Here is a 16335-nt window from a genome sequence, read left to right as displayed (position 1 = left end):
TGCTAGCTGCTGGAATCTTTTTTTTTTTTTTTAAGATTTTATTTATTTATTTGACAGAGAGAGAGACAGCCAGCAAGAGAGAACACAAGCAGGGGGAGTAGGAGAGGAAGAAGCAGGCTCCCAGTGGAGGAGCCTGATGTGGGGCTCAATCCCAGAATGCCGGGATCACGCCCCGAGCCGAAGGCAGATGCCTAACGACTGAGTCACCCAGGCGCCCCATGCCTGGAATCTTTTTTGAACAAAGGTAGATGATACAGAAAGTCAGCTATAATAAATGTCTGTTGCTAGGCCTTGCAGGGCAGTGTGATTGATTTTGCATTCTGGCTGTGTATCTGGGGGCCAGTGCTAAACATACTTTGCATCTGAAATAAAGCTGGCACCAGCAGGGACAGAGGAAGTTTTATCTTAGAGAAGCCCCAGCATAACCCTTGAGTCATCTTTGTGGCTAGGCATAAAATCTGTGTGTGGGAACAGAGAAGGGGGAGTGGAGAAAGGTAAATGGCAGTGTCGGTAGCTGTGGAAAGCACACATTTTATTGCTGATTTCTATCAGACCTTCTTAAACTCACTCCTAGTCTTCACAACTCCCTTGTAATATAGCAAACCACTACCATTAGGGTAATTACTCATACGCTCTAAACTTTGAGGGGTGCCACCAGCCAATACTAGTTACAATTTGAGTAATTTCCATGTGCCCGCAATTCGATGGGCACTTGCGATGCTACATACAGATGTGCACTGTATCCTTCGAGGCTCACCGCTATCCTAGGATACAGGCATTATCATTACTCATTTTACATCTGTGGAAATTGAACTTCAAGAGATGAAGCAGAGCTGGGATTCAAACCCATGAATGCCTGACTAAAAATTTATGCTTTTCACTAAGAGTTCCACCTACCTATATACAGCACAGAGTATAGCCTTGTAAATATAATGGAGCACATTTTAGGTAGGGGCTATGCTTCAATGAATGAAGTAAAACTCACAGAGAGTCAAAATAATCCTCCCCAAAAAATCCCATAAATTGTTCATCGAGTACAATATATATTGCATTACATATACAATGCCTACGGTAATCGATCTGTACCACTTCAAACATTAATTTAGATTATAATCAAAATATAAATTAGATTATTAATTTAGAATAATCAAAATACAGTGAGAGCATTTGTAATAAATGAGAGAGGGTATAGAGTTGATTTCGAGTTCAATGTACACTGTAGCCACCCACAAACCTGGCCTCACACAGGATACATGTTAAGGGAGGGGGCACGCACACTGGGTGACAGGGACTTATCTATGTTCCAGAAGGTTCTAGGCACTCTAGAGCTATTGCAAGAAGTGCACTATACAGCTGCTACCCAGAAAAGCTTGTGATACGCCAGGGGAGTGGGCACAGCCATGCGTGGTAATATTACAGGGCAGGCACTAGGGCCCAGCCAGGCCACGAGGGCATGTGAAAAGGGGATCTGGGCCTTCGTGACAGAAGCAGCTGCAGAAGGATGGGTAAGAAACAAAGATCATATGAAACAGGGATTTGAACAAAACACCCTAGCTTTGGAATTGGGGTGGGGGCACCCTAGATTTGAGTCCACCCCTGTGCAAGTGCTTTGGCATTGACCCAATTATTTATAATATGGGACTAATGATATCTAACCCACAGAATATGTATTTGTAATGATTACATATGTGTTTATGCTTATACAGTGGAATAATTTATTTTTTATGCAAGATAAATGTGTATTATATGAAATAAATTAAAATCACTTTTGAAAAGGTACTCTCTCCTCCTTGAAATCTTCTCTGGGAAGAATGGAGAGGAGGAGTGGGAGGCTAAGAAAAAGGAACACTTAATGTACACCTTGAGGCAGGTTCTCTGCCTTATCCCCATTGTTACAAACAAGGAAATATGGCTCAGAGAGTTTTCATAGTTTTCCCAAAGCCAAACAGCCTTTCAGTGGCAAAGCCAGAATTTGAACAAAGTCTGTGTTTACCTTCAAAGCTGAAGCCCACATCCTAACAAAATTCAGCAAATATTTGTCTTTACCAAAATGCATTGCAACCTAGTGATTTCTTAGCACACTCCTAAATAAGAGTGAGGAAAAAAGAAATAACATCGTTCACACAGTCAACCAAAACTTTCTGAGTAATGGCTAGACGCCTGGCCCTGTCTGGGGTCCAGCAGTGAACCAGGCACGGAGAGTCCTGCTCCTGTGAAGCATGAAGTGGGGAGGAAAGATGCTTGCAGCACGAGGCCCAGACAAAGGGTTCAGAATCTTCTGTCTTGCCCTAACTCAACCACCAAACAGCTGGCGTGAGTGATTTCACCCTGCTGGGCCTCAGTCTCTTCCTCTGAAAAACGGGAATTGGGTGTACCTAATTTGATAGGATTGTCGGGCTCTCACATTCTCTGATTCCATAGGAAGCATTTACTTTCCTGTCTCTATAAAATTCAGTCGGGCCATGAGCTGTGATGAATGTTGTTCACCCACCCCACCTATAGCAAACCAACTATTTCTGCCCTTTTCCTCTTATCAGGACTTTCCTCCAACATGATAGACAATCGGTCAAGTCACAGATTTCCAACCGTGGACTCTAGGAGCTTGGCAGTCTACCTAGTCAGAGGAAGTTAACACCCGTGGCCCAAGGTGCCCACTCCTGGTGTCACATCCACAAGATCTCACAAACAAACCTCCCTGACTTCTCCATCTTGTCACCAGAATTTCTGTCTCTAAGTTACTTGTTCAAACAACTGTACAAAATAGAACAAAGACATCAAATCAGGTACCCTGTGCCTCCAGTGTCTCCAAATAACTTAAAAGCTTTTCTGTCACTTGAAGGATAATGATAAAACATTTCTTTTAACCATCCTACTACAACCCTTATTATTTTTCATTTTTATTGATATTCATATCGAAAACGCCTTTTAATATTTTAAAAACAGAATCCTTAGATTGTTCCAGACCCACCCCTTAGTGATGAATTCCTTGTTGTGTTGTTATACTTCTTTCATGTTTCCTTTAAAAATAATTTTCCTGTTTAAATGGATTAAGTCAATCACATAGGCATTTATCTTATGATACAGATGAAGCTAAAATACACAGGGTGATGGTACGAACTGACTGGGATTAAGAACCTCCATCAACACCGCTAAACATACACACAAACCTAAGGGCACACTGAGTGAGATTTCCATCGACCCCGGTTCTTCCTCTCTCTCAGAATCACCCTCCCCAGACCAGGTTCCTTGATATCCAGGGAGAAGCAAAAACACCTGAGTATAAAGGACTTGAGGGACCATTCCCCAGGTTCTCTGAGACAAAGCAAATGATTCCCTTATCTCTCAACCCACATAATATGTTCATCTCTCTCCTCACACTTAACCTCCGCAGGTTTCAGTGTCTGTTCTCATGCACCTGTCTACCCTCAAGCCTGCCACTTCCAAAGATGTGAATGTCGCCTTTATTCCCACTGCCTAACATGGGTTTTGGCATACAGGCTGTGATCAATTATTATTCAACTGGTGGATAATTGAGACCCTTCTGCTGACCGGGTTGGGGGTGGGGGGAGAGACGGGAGAAAGCAGCTCAGATGGAAAGGAAAGGATGAAGTTTTGGGGGAACCCCTAAGAGATGGGACACAGGAGCTAGCATTTGCCTGCCCACTAAAATACTGGACCCTTTTAAACATTCCACATTCACAACCACTATCAGCCCCATTTTCCAGATGCTAACACTCATGCCAGTGAAGTAATTTACTCTGTCTGCAACTTGAAAACTGTAAGCCCCAAATTCAAACCAGGTATTTCTGAATCCAGAGTTCTTCCATTGGTAAAAGTCCCCAGTGTAAGGAAACACAGGGCAGTCAGACTCAGGACAGCCCCTCATGCTGAAACCTAAGAGCAGGCAGGCTGTCCACCTGCTGGGCAACCCAAGCAGCCACTGGAAGTGCCCCCACAGGACTCTGAAGGCAACGTCTTTTGTCTTCTCTCTGTAGCGAGGCAATTTGCACTGGAGAGTAAGAGATGCCTGGAAAACCACTACTTCATTCCTGAGCACATCTTTGGGGTTCAGTCAAACCCCAATGCTGAGCCTAGAAGTCGGGTTCATGGTCCCAGGAGGTGGGCTCTGCCGGTGCTCCGGCGCCCTCTAGCGACCGTCCACTCTAATGCCAACTCTCTCCAGCCCTTCCCCCTTGCCTCAACAGCGATCAGAGGCGGGCTCTTCACCTTGGACCCCTGCTAGCCTAATTTTGTTCCTCCTCTCCCTCAAAGCGCAATGAATTGTCCTGCAGAGGTTTGAAATCTCTTGAATAAGGAAGGTCTTTTAGTCAATACACCTTAAGCCTGAGAAGGTTTCTAGGCTTAACCTGAAACACTGTATTTTTCCCCTGATGTTTCCAAGGAGAAAAGTTTCCAGTTTTTTAAATAATAAGAAATACAAAGTTAGAAATATTATGTTTTGAGCCAAAGATGGAAAAAAAAACATTTTAGAGTTTGTTCTTTCTGAATGGACCTTTAACTTAAAACAGAATAAAAGATTCCTTTGTGAGTTCCTGGAAGTGTAAATGCTCATAAAATCTCTTTGCTTACTTTATTGATTCAATTATGACATTTAAAATAGAAAACTAAGACTGTGCATGAACAATTCTTCACAAAACATACACACTAGCAGAGATGGCTGCAGACAAATGATTTTGTACAAATTTAATCACATCTACTGGGTAAACATTGCATTGGCTCCAGGAGAGAGCAAAGTTGTAAGTCCCAAGACTGTTCCCCAAAACACTCCAATGGAGGTGGGAGCTCCCCACCCCACTATCCTCAACTCAGTAAAAATTACCAGTGCCCATGGCACCAGAGACCGGCACCACCACAGTAATTATATCCAGGGAACTTGAGTCTCTATCAAGAGGAAGGAGTCATCAGGGGGGTTGTTGAGTGAACCCCTGATCTTGAGCAGGTCATCTCTCCGAGGTTTAGTTTCCACATTTGTCAAATTAAACAGCTAGCATCAACAGATGATCCCCAAGCTTTCTTCCACTTTGGAGAGTCACAGATTCAGAGCAATGAAGTTGTTGCTCACAGTTTAGAAATGAGCCCACCAACAGGCCAACTCTAAGTCGGCTCCCCCACCCCCAGGAGTGCACTAAAATCAGAGAACTGATATAAACCTTCCCAAATAAGGCATCCTTACCACTTTCTTCCATTTTTCAAAACTGGCCTTCAAGCCTTCAATATTTACTGATCTAAAAGCTAGTGGTTGTCAAGAGGCTTTCCAAAGAATACAAGAGCCAAAGAAAGGACTTTCCGGGCTTTGCCAACTTAGGAAAAGCATATACTATATCACATATATTTAGTAAATCAGAGACTAAACAGAAAGCTCCCACATAAATGAGACTCCTAGTGCAGAAAAGACAGAAAGTATATGTAGGCACTATTTTGTCTTATTATGCAGTCACCTGTGTTAGCAGATATCCACTCAGTGAATTTAGTGCGAATTGAGGCCTTACTGTCTATCGTCTACTTCCAATATCATACAAAAGACAGCACATCACACCTGATCCATTTATTGAGCTTGATTTTGGACTTCCAGCAATCTCCACATAACCACCTTATCCAAAGAATGGATTTGTTAACTCCAACACACTTTTTTACATAACATGCTTCCCTCAAAAGAAAAACCATTATAGAATTTTTAGGACATCCTGAAAAAAAAAATTAAAGTCCTGTAATCTGTTCTTTATCATCCACTTTCAATCAGGAGAAAGGCAGAGTCAAACGCAACTCTATTTTTATAGGCTGGGAGGTCAGTTCTGATGCACTATAGGATGGTCTTGAGCCATGTGACATTTTTATTTTAAATGCATTTTAAATTTCCTGTCTTGATATTTTGTGACTCTGGTGTACTGGCTACAGTTGCCAAGGCAATGTGACTTTGGGTGACTGTATGGATCCAAAGGGGTTTTTGTTTTGTTTTAAAATATTAACAAGACAAAAATGGAAAGATCAAATATAGAGAAAAAATTTAGCCTTTTTCTTCTTCAAAATGAATGAAATACATATCTTCTGTCCATATCTCTGGTTAAAAAATACAAAGACTCACGAAGTGACTTTCCCAATTAGTGTAGAGCCTTTTTCCCAATCTGTCAGATTGATGCCATCAAAGTGCTCTTCTCACTCTTTGTTCTGGATTCAGATCCCCCTGAAAGTGTGGGGCATTAATGACACCTAACATCAACTGTTCATCTCCAACATGTTTGCCTCCAAATGGAAAAATCCTTTATGTGAATAAAGGTGGTCATAATGATCCGGAGTGTTATATTTCAAGGTACATAAAAGGGCTTGGTGCAAACCATATGAAAACATTCACTTGGGTTCCAAAAGATTCAAACAGATGAGAATAAAGATTCCACTCCTGACCCACTTTTTTCTCTGTGGTTATTTTTTATAGTCACTATAATCTTAAGGTTTTTAGTCATGGTGGACTCAAATCATCTGATGATAGGAAGAATAAAAGCTTCCATTTTTTGGAATACTACATAAAACTTCTTTGGAAACAGATAACATCTTTTTCCCTACTAACTGGAATGAGGCATGTTTTAATCAGAAATCCACATGCAGATCAAGAAACACTTTAATACAGGAGACCTTTTAATTAAAACCTCTAAAAGCAGGATTACCTTAAAAAAAAAAATCAATGATTCAAGCAAAATGCCATGTTGATACCAGAGACCTGGAGATAAACAGGAAGTCTTTTAGGTACAATTTAAAAAAAAAATCCACAAACCTCAGACCTACTGTTTTTAAGGAAATACTTAGAAGCTCTAGTAAAGTGGTTGTCTCATGCTGGGAAACTCACTGGACCCCATCTGTGCCTGTTTCCAATAAATTATATTAGGAGTGTGTCTGGAAGTATAAAAATGAGCGGACCACTCATGGGAAAGGGATAAGTTTGATGACCAAGAGAGTTTTCACATGGTAACACATGAGTAGACCTTTGGTTCCATTATAGGCAAGTTCTCCTCACCCAACCATTCAAAACTGCCCAGGATTCGACATCCACTCCTGCTATGGACTGATACATATGGACTGTATGATATTTTTATGTAATGCTCAGGGGATATCACCTAGTTTTGATGTGATTTAAGTTTGATCTTGTGAAGCTGTCAGAATCTTCCCATCAGAGATAAATGAGGAGATTCTGGCCCTTATTAGTATGCACATTAACACAGGTGTCCCATCTGTAATCCTCCTATCTTGATCCACTTCCCTACATGTGAGTACCTTTGACCTATGCTGAGCTCAGACCCCTGATCCGGTAGAGCAGCTCTGTCATTCTCCCTTTAAAAATAGACAAGCCAATAAAATGAATTTAACCTAGAAATGGCAGCTTAGTAAGGGAAATGAAAGCAACAGAAGTTATCTAATCATGGCAATAGCCATCCTGAGCTCTGTCTTATCTGCTGAGTAATAAAAAGAAGTGGGATCTTCCTAAATTGAAAGGCATCAAATAAGTAAAATTCTTACTGCCTCTGGCTCTTAGGGAGGTGTGCTAATGCAGTTTAACCAGTATATACTAACTACAAAACACTGTCATGGATTCAAAACATTTAGGCTCTAGGAAAGTTGGTTTTTCTGGGGAAAGGGGTTCTTTTGATGTAAAGCAAAAAATTTAAAAAAAAAAAACCCACAAGCATCTTTGAAAATAGGGATTGTTATTGTTAAGAGGGCAGTTGAAGGAAGGAATGGGGAGAAAAGAATATTTCAAGTTAAGATGATTTTCCCATAAGACCACTAGGCTTTAGTCTCAGTTTAAGAACACTTTAAATACCTTAGCTCAAAAATGCTGTTTAGGGAAAGGAAAACCATGTGAGCCAAGAACAATCAGAGCAGTTCTTTAAAAATCCCTGGCAAAGCAACAAGAAGAAACAAGAGAATGAAGGTTGGTTTTGCATAGTTTTGAACACAGGTGCAAAGGCACAGAGGCATCTTCTCCCAAAAGGCACTGAAATCGTACAGTATCAGTGGGTCAATGTGTGATGGGGGGGAGGGGCCTTCTCTCCAGATATTTCTCTTACGAAGTTTCCCAGGACACTCATCCCTCCCTACCTCACCCACCACCACTACTCTGCTCATCTTTCCTCCCTCCACCTCCGGAACCCCCAGGGCACGGATTTCCGAAGCTCGTGCCCCAGGGATCACCTCTGCAGTCTGTGATATTTCCTGGAGCCTCCCGAGTTCGGCGACTGGAAGCCAGTCTTACAAGAACGCAGGGGGGCGCGGTCGGATCTGGAGGGCAGGATGGGAACCGGAGCCTTAAAGCCCACCCACTTCTTTCAAGGGGAAGGAGTGCATCTTCCTAAGAGTATTTCAGCCAGCTCCCCACTGGATGGTCAACACTTAGACTTGGCGTGGACCACCTCCGAATTGTCTCCCTGGATTCCGCCCTAACAATCCAGGGGCTTCTGTGATCCCACAAGGGGTCCCGATCTCTTTAGTTGGCCGTGGCTAGCGCTTCGGTAGTCCCTCCAGTCCCAGCCCTGGCCCCCTTTCCCTCATGGCTACTTTATCTAACAGAAGAAGGAGCGCTGAGGGACTTGGATGAATGAAGACACTTGCAAGCCTACTGATTAGTTTTAAGCCCCAGAGGCCCGGCCACAGTTACATACTATTAGGACCTACTGTAAGAGGGGTGGGGAGGAGGTTGAGAGGCTAAATCCAACAGCCGCTAGGTCAAGCCACTGGCCACCGCTACAATTTCCCACAGCTTTCTCACAGTCAGAGGGGAGGCTGCAACTTCAGCCAGGACTCTGCTCCCCTCCCCCTCCCCGAATTCTGAAACAGCAGTGCCCTCCCCCCCCCCCCGCCCCGCCGCCACTTGCAGGACTCGCTCCCCGGCGGGTGTGCTGCGGTTCCCTCCGCAGGCTTGCTCCCCACCCCGCGCGCCCCACCCCACCCGGGCTAGTTGGGCGGACAGCAGAAGACGAGATGGATTTGATGAAAGTTCCCTTGGATTAAAGACTCTGCTCGTAGCTGCTTCTTAAAACAACAACAGCAATGATAAACAAGCAAATCTGAGCGCATCTCAAAAGTTGGTCTTGCTACGCAGCAGCCCCAAAGGACTTTGCCGTCGTAGCGCCCCGAGAACACAGGGATGCAGAGTTGGCATCTACTTACCTGGAGGTGCCAACCTCGAAGAGTAGGAAGAGAATCGAGTCTGGGACGAGGTCTGTCCCACCCCTGGAAAGCAGAATCCGGCGTTGGAGTGGAGGCGGTTCGTGGTGCAGTTGGTGGTGGTGTGAGGGGGTGTCGGACGCCCTCCCCCTTCGTCCTCTCAGGCCAGTTTAGCAACAGCGGACGGAAAAGATGCTGAGAGGGGAGTTTGGTCTCTCCGGAAACCCGGACTCCATCCTTGGAGGTGGGGGCTGGGGAAAGGGTGAAAATGTTGGAGGTGGAGGCTGAGCTCTCAATAAACTCAGAGAGTAAGTGGAAGGTACGGGGAGGAAGCGGGAGGGAACGGAGAGGAGACGGAGGAAGGAAGGGAGGAAGAGACGGGAACGCGAGAGTGGCGGGGAGATGGCAGCTTCTCAGGGAGATTTCCACCTTCTGACGAAACCCATGAGCCCGGCAACCGGCGAGATACTAGTTGGGAAACCTCGGCGCGAGCGCCCCCTGGGGGGTTCCGGCGGAGGCGAGCACTGCCCCGGGAACGCGAGTTTTTTTTTTTTTTTTTTTTTAATTCCTGGCGACCCTCACTGAGTTCTCCAAGTGCTTAGACCTCACCTCCACTTCAGAGTAAAGCGATAATATCTGGGAGGGGGGGAATAATACCTCTTTTTGCACAACATTCAAGGAAAGTTCTTGGATGGGTGCTCAACTGCCACCAAAGATGAAGATAGGATATTGCCCACTTCTGTATCTTCAGGGTCGCACAAAAGTGCCTGGCATATGGTAGGAGCTGAATATATATATATATATTTAAAATATATATGTATTTTTTAGTGACTAAATGCACGAATAATTGAATGGAGGGGGCTTTTCTTCATCACACGTGTTCCTGAATACACCCATCTCCCAAGTAAGTATAAGATAAGGAAATTAGCTTAGAGAGTACTATGTTTAAAAATAGGTATAAACATGCCGTCTTATGTAAGGAGTAACCACTGCCACATGTTATGAAGCACTGTAGGAAGGAAGTATGGCTTTCCTGTTCCAAAACTTATTCAAAGTCAAATTCGGATAAATGAGCAATAGGACTTACAGTGCGTTGTGCCTGATTGTTTCTGCAACAGCAGATAAACTAGACAACTGTTCTGTCAGCATACTGCCACACCATATCTCTCAGGTATTGTCAGAATCACATACTGGACTTCAGAATCCTTACGGGTTAGAAAAAGGCTGTCTCTGACATTGGGATGACATGGAGGATGTTGCAATATAATATGGACAGGAATGCTCAGAGATAGGCGGCTCTTCCTCCCCATCCTCTTAACTAGATCGCTCCTCATGTGAAGAGGTTATCAGCCAAGAATTTTTCACCAACCACTGAGTTCTCCATTTCAAAGGGCAGAGACGGAGAAATAATGCAATAAGGAGCAGGTACCCCACTAATGGTTCTATAAAGGCGATTAGGAAGACGTTTGAGATGCAGGGGAAGAGCCTTCAGAAAGAAAATAATAATAATAATACATTTCTTTCCTCAGCTCGCCTCTCAAGACCTTCTGAAGTAGAATAACACTAAACATTGACCCTAGGATCTTAGGGAGCTTGCCTGTACACCAAAGCTCCTTTGATTCACTTTGATTTGAAAAACCTGGGTCATGTGGCTAGACATAAGCCAATCAATGTGCCCTGGGATATGGGATCGCACGGAAGCACCAGGCCTTCCACAGTGTCTGGGAGCATTCGGCGTGCTTTATAGCACTCCTGGGGCCAGAGTGGAACACCACCTGATCCACATCAATTCAGAGTGCAACATAGGGATGGTTCTCCGCTAGAGTTTCAAGATCTTCCTACCAGGACTGGGGGGGGGGGGGCAGCGATGCTGAGCAGGCAAATCAGCTTATGTTTACTAAATATGAAAATATTAAGCCAGAGAATATTTCAGTTTTAATTAAGAGGTAGCCTCAGTAATGAACTTGAAGTTTGAGCTGGATTGAACTTGCAAAGATGAAGGAGGGAAAAAAAAGGAAAGTGATGATGCATTTCTTTGCATGTTGATTTGTTCCCTGAAATTTAAGTCCTGTGAAGTGAAGGTCTGTTTTGTTCGACGTCTGTCACTTAGTAGGTATTCAATAAACATTTGTTGAATTAAATTTTTTAAAAAGTACCTTGGAGATCATTTAACACAAATCTCTTATTTTCTAGGTGAGAGGAAAGGAATTAAGATGTGCGGACCATGTACTATTTCCAGGCAATCTGTTAGGCACGCTATTGATCATCCCATCTAATTTTCTCAACAATCTGCCCAGGTATGTTTTATGATATCTACAACGAACCTGGGGTTTGGGTGGTCAGAAAGCCCAGACTAAGGAACACAGCTAGTTAATGAGAGAACAGGAAGTGTTAATGGAAGCAGTCTCTGGAGGGACAAGTGAGAATGGCTGAACCCATGAACCATGGAGCAGAATAGAGTCAGAACCCATAGGGAAGAATCCAATACAACCATCTCTGGCCCCCGTGTTAAAAGCACAAACACACAAACTAAATGCAACGCCACAACTTATGACAAATATGGTTTCCCCTGCCAGCAGGCTTCAGCTCCCTAATTAGAAACAAACAGTCGCCTGCAAGCCAGTGTTCTGAACACACGTGCAGCTTTTTTCCAGAAACTTGGATTTTTTTTCAAGGCATGACATCGAAGGTAAATTCAAAGAGACAAAGGGCACATAAAGGAGAATTTACTCCCACCTCTCATATGAAATCAACAGCTCATCTCTATAAATGAAGATATACAACCAGCTAATGAACTATGGTTGCAATTACTGCCTCCACAGCAAGTGCTCACCAGCCGGAGTCCCTTCAACAATTGTGACATGACATCCCCTTATTTGTATCACTCACCTCCTTCCAACTCTCCTTTTCATGGATTCTGATCTGCTGGGTTCTACAGCCATAGTCAAAATTATCTAAATCCAAGCCACAGAGTCACGGTGCCACTGGTGTTCCCAAGCTGCAAAGGAGGCTCCAGCTCTGAGTAGATTCACTCGCCGGGTCTCTGTTTGATAACATAAGGGGAGACATCCGCTCACTGTCCTATGCCAATATGAAAGGCACCCCACCCATCAATGTGACAAGGGAAATGCTGGAATGGAGCCAGGGAACAAAAGGGAAGAAATGTGGATTCTTACCAGTGCAGTTGATACCATTTTTTAAGGGTAGCAGATGATGAAGGGGAAAAACAGGCAGGGAGTCAATGCCCTGCCTTAAAAACCCTGGATCCTTCCCTGAGTGAGTCAGGGTGAGCATTTGCTTTGAAATTGAATTTCTGTTTTCTTTTTTTCTTTCAAGCTTTAGGATGGTTACATACTCAACGAGTCAAAAGGACGGCTGTAAATGACAGAATTTATTTTTGAGGCTTTGGATCAAATAAAAACCTTACATTTCCCCCCAGGGTTATTTATAGCTCAAAAAATGTGTTCTTTTTTTTTCTTTTTCATGTGATTTTGAGAAGTGACTGATAGGTCTTCCTCTGTGTTTCTGTATATGCCTGAGACAGGTTGTATTATTGGAAAGCAGAAAGGAAAGCTCTAAGAAAGCCCTTCTAGGATGCTAAGAGTCGAGAGAGAAGTGATACACGTGTTCCAAGCTGACACAGGGATCATATCTTCCACTGCTGCTTCTGTATGGCCCCCTGTATGACCTCTGGTGCCTCACCCAGCAGTAACAAGGTATGCTATGAAGAGGTGCCTTATACTTTTGTCTACCAATAGGTGGCATCAAAATCCCTCTAGCTTTTCTTCAGTACATTAAAAAAAGAGAGAGAGAGAGGAGGAGAACATTTTCTGAGACTTTGCATTTTACCATGGGTAATGTTTTAAAGGACGCTAAATCAGCTATTATTTCAGAGCAAGTTATCCCATTTATCTCTTAATTAGGCCTCTCAGTCACCCCTCTAAGCCTCAGTCTCCTCATTATGAAAAGAAGGTATTTGAACTAAACTCTAGCTCTGGGATTCTGGTTTTTAGCTACATATATATTGTCTGCCCAGCCATGTTTGTGATAAACCCACTAAGACTCCATTCCTTTGGGTTTAAGGAATGTTAATATGTATCTACCACTCTGTTGCAGAGACTGTTACTTGCCTAGCCTGTAGTCATTTTTATTTGTTTGTTTTTCCTTATGAAGAAAAAACACAATTGTGGGAGGCAGCAATGTGCTCAGCCCCAAATCCACATTACTCAGCCTTTCTTGCAGAAAGGACAGTCATGTGACAAAGGTCCAGCCCTGCACTAATATGGTAGCCACCAGATACAAGTAGATTATTAAAATCTACTTAAATAAAGTAAAACTAAAACTTAATTTCCTCAGTCATACTAGCCATACTTTTTTTTAAAAAAATGATTTTTGACTTAAGCAACAAGAAATTTATTTTCTCACAGTTTTGTAGGATGGGCATCTCAAATCAAGGTCCAGCAGGGCCAACTTCTTTTTTTTTTTTTTTAAGTATAATTGACACACAATATTACATTAGTTTCAGGGGTACAACATAGCGATTCAACATCTCTGTACATTATGTTATGCCCGTCACAAGTACCTACCACCTGTCACTATATGCTATCATAATATCACTGACTATATTCCCTATGCTGTGCCTTTTATTGCCATGACATATTCACTCAGTAATTAGAAGTCTGTATCTCCCTCTCCCCTTCACCCATTTTCCCCATTCCCCTACCTCCCTTTCCGCAACCATCAGTTTATTCTGTGTATTTATACATCTGATTCTACTTATTACTCGTTTTGTTTTTCAGATTCACATGAGTTGAAATCCTATGATGTTTCTCAGTCTGACTTATTTCATTTCATATAATACCCTCTAGGTCCATCCACCACAAGAGCTCATCCTTTTTTATGATTGTGTAATATGTCTGTGTGTGTAACACCTTCCCTATCCATCATTTATTGATGGACATGTGGGCTGCTTCCATATCTTGGCTCTTGTAAACAATGCTGCAATGAACAGAGGGGTACATATACGTTTTCAAATTAGTGTTTTTGTTTTGTTTGGGTAAATACCCAGTAGGGGAATCATTGGATCATATAGATTTTCTATTTTTCTCATTTTTTGAGGACATTTCATACTGTTTTCCACAGTGGCTGCACCAATTTAAATTCCTCCCAATAGTGCATGAGGGTCTCTTTTTCTCCACATTCTTGCCAACACTCATTATTTCTTGTCTTTCATTTTAACCATTCTGGCATGTGTAAGGTAATAGCTTATTGTGGTTTTGATTTACATTTCCCTGATGATTAATGATGTTGAGCATCTTTTCAGGTGTCTGTTGACCATCTATGTCTTTGGAAAAATGTCTATTTGCGTCCACTGCCCACTTTTTAATCAGATTGGTTTTTTGTGGGGGTTTGGGGGGGGTTGTTTTTGTTTTTTGTTTGGTATTGAGTTGTATAAGTTCTTTACATCTTTTGGATATTAACCCCTTATTGGATATATCATTTGCAAATATCTTCTCCCATTCAGTAGGTTGCCTTTTTTTCTTTTTTAATTTTTTTTTCCCAGAGAGAAAGCATGCACAAATGAGAGGGAGAGAGAGAGAATCTTAAGCAGGCTCCATGCCCAGCATAGAGCCCAACGTGGGGCTCACTTTCACAACCCTTAGATCATGAACGGAGCAGAAATCAAGAGTCAGATGCTTAACCAACTGAGCCACCCAGGCGCCCTTTGTAGGTTGCCTTTTTGTTTTGTTCATGGCTCTCTTCACTGTCATACTAGCCACATTTTAAATGCTAACAGTCGCAAATGGCTGACCATCTCAGGTCAGATGCAGAACATTTCCATCATCGCAGAAAGTTTTGCTGTGCAGCACTGGTCCAGCCTTGAAATGGCAGTGAAGTTATAGGACAGTTTCTATGACAGTCTTACAAGGGAAGAACATACTGACTCAGTAGACATGTACCTTTATTTTCTCACCTGCCTAGCCCTTCCTTCTTTCTGCCTGAAGGTGAAGGTGGTCAGCCATCATGTGACTAGGAAGCAGCAGTATTTGCCAAGGCAGCCCAAGTAGAAATAAAAGGACCCTGGACATGAAAATAAAACTACCAATTGATAAGAGCCACTTTTTTCAGCTTTTTATAACAGCCAAGTATTTTTTCTAACTGATAGACCCTCAGAAATTCACCTGGACAATTTTCTGTTAATGACTTTGGACACACAATTTTCTTTCCAGTTTCCTTTACTTTGGACAGAATACAGGACAAGATCTTGGCTAAAAGAAACAAAACAATGCATGTACCCACAACGAGATAATTATTAATCATTCATTTCAACATGCCAAATGGGCTGAAAGGGAGGAAATGGGACATTAATGGTACCCAAAATAATTATCCCATATTTTATAGCTTGGCTGAAGAGCAGCTTTGCTCTTCATTTTCCTGGAGAAGAGGTTGATAGATGTCTAGAGAAAAGAAAATAACGTGTGAGCCTGTTCTACGTGTCAGAAACTTGGCTGAATGATTTAACAACATTATCATATTTAAGTCTCATGGCAACCTAACAAGGTGAATGTCACATCTTTTTCGTTTTGTCTTGTTTGCCTTAACAAACTGAGGCTGAGAGAGACTGAATACCTTGTCAAAATCTACATAGCTAGTTAGTTAGAGAGGAAGAGTTTCAAATCCAGGCCACTTAGTTCTTGCCACAACCACATAATGAAATTCTCCTGGTAAGTGTCATCAGATTCTGGCCCATACATGCTTATTTCAAGGCTCTCATTCCAGTCTCTGTATCACTTTTTTCACGGTTTTGAATTTTTTTCCACCACAGAAAAGACTAATGATATTAATCTTCATAAGCTATAGAAATTGACCAGGCAGGTTAGATCAAAAGGCTGAGGAAACAACACAAAGTTCCAAGTCAAGAGCAGGCAGGGCCTGATCAAGGAACCTGAAGTAAATGAGTAATCCACTATATCTGAGGCAGAAAGGGGGACAAAGGAGCAAGGACTGAAGCCAACAAGCAGGCTGGGCCTCTACAAAAGGCCCTGTAAGACTTACTTTTTTTTTTTTTAAAGATTTTATTTATTTATTTGACAGAGATAGAGACAGCCAGCGAGAGAGGGAGCACAAGCAGGGGGAGTGGGAGAGGAAGAAGCAGGCTCA

The 16335-nt window shown here is 42.7% G+C and overlaps 1 protein-coding gene across 3 annotated transcripts in view; it reads right to left on the bottom strand.

Moving 5' to 3' along the window:
• The window catches only part of CPNE4 (copine 4), a 461864-nt gene extending 452204 nt beyond the window's left edge, over positions 1-9660 (bottom strand). For all 3 annotated transcript variants that reach the window (XM_002922652.4, XM_034662003.1, XM_034662002.1), the window contains exon 1: positions 9178-9660. The gene's annotated coding sequence lies outside the window, so the exon portion shown is untranslated. The remainder of the gene's footprint in view (positions 1-9177) is intronic.
• Positions 9661-16335: the final 6675 nt, after the last annotated feature.

The sequence above is a fragment of the Ailuropoda melanoleuca genome, chromosome 6 (genome assembly GCF_002007445.2).
Source record: "Ailuropoda melanoleuca isolate Jingjing chromosome 6, ASM200744v2, whole genome shotgun sequence".
Classification (NCBI taxonomy): Eukaryota; Metazoa; Chordata; class Mammalia; order Carnivora; family Ursidae; genus Ailuropoda; species Ailuropoda melanoleuca.
Note: the sequence above shows the minus strand (reverse complement) of the source record. Positions and strands in the feature narration are given on the sequence as shown.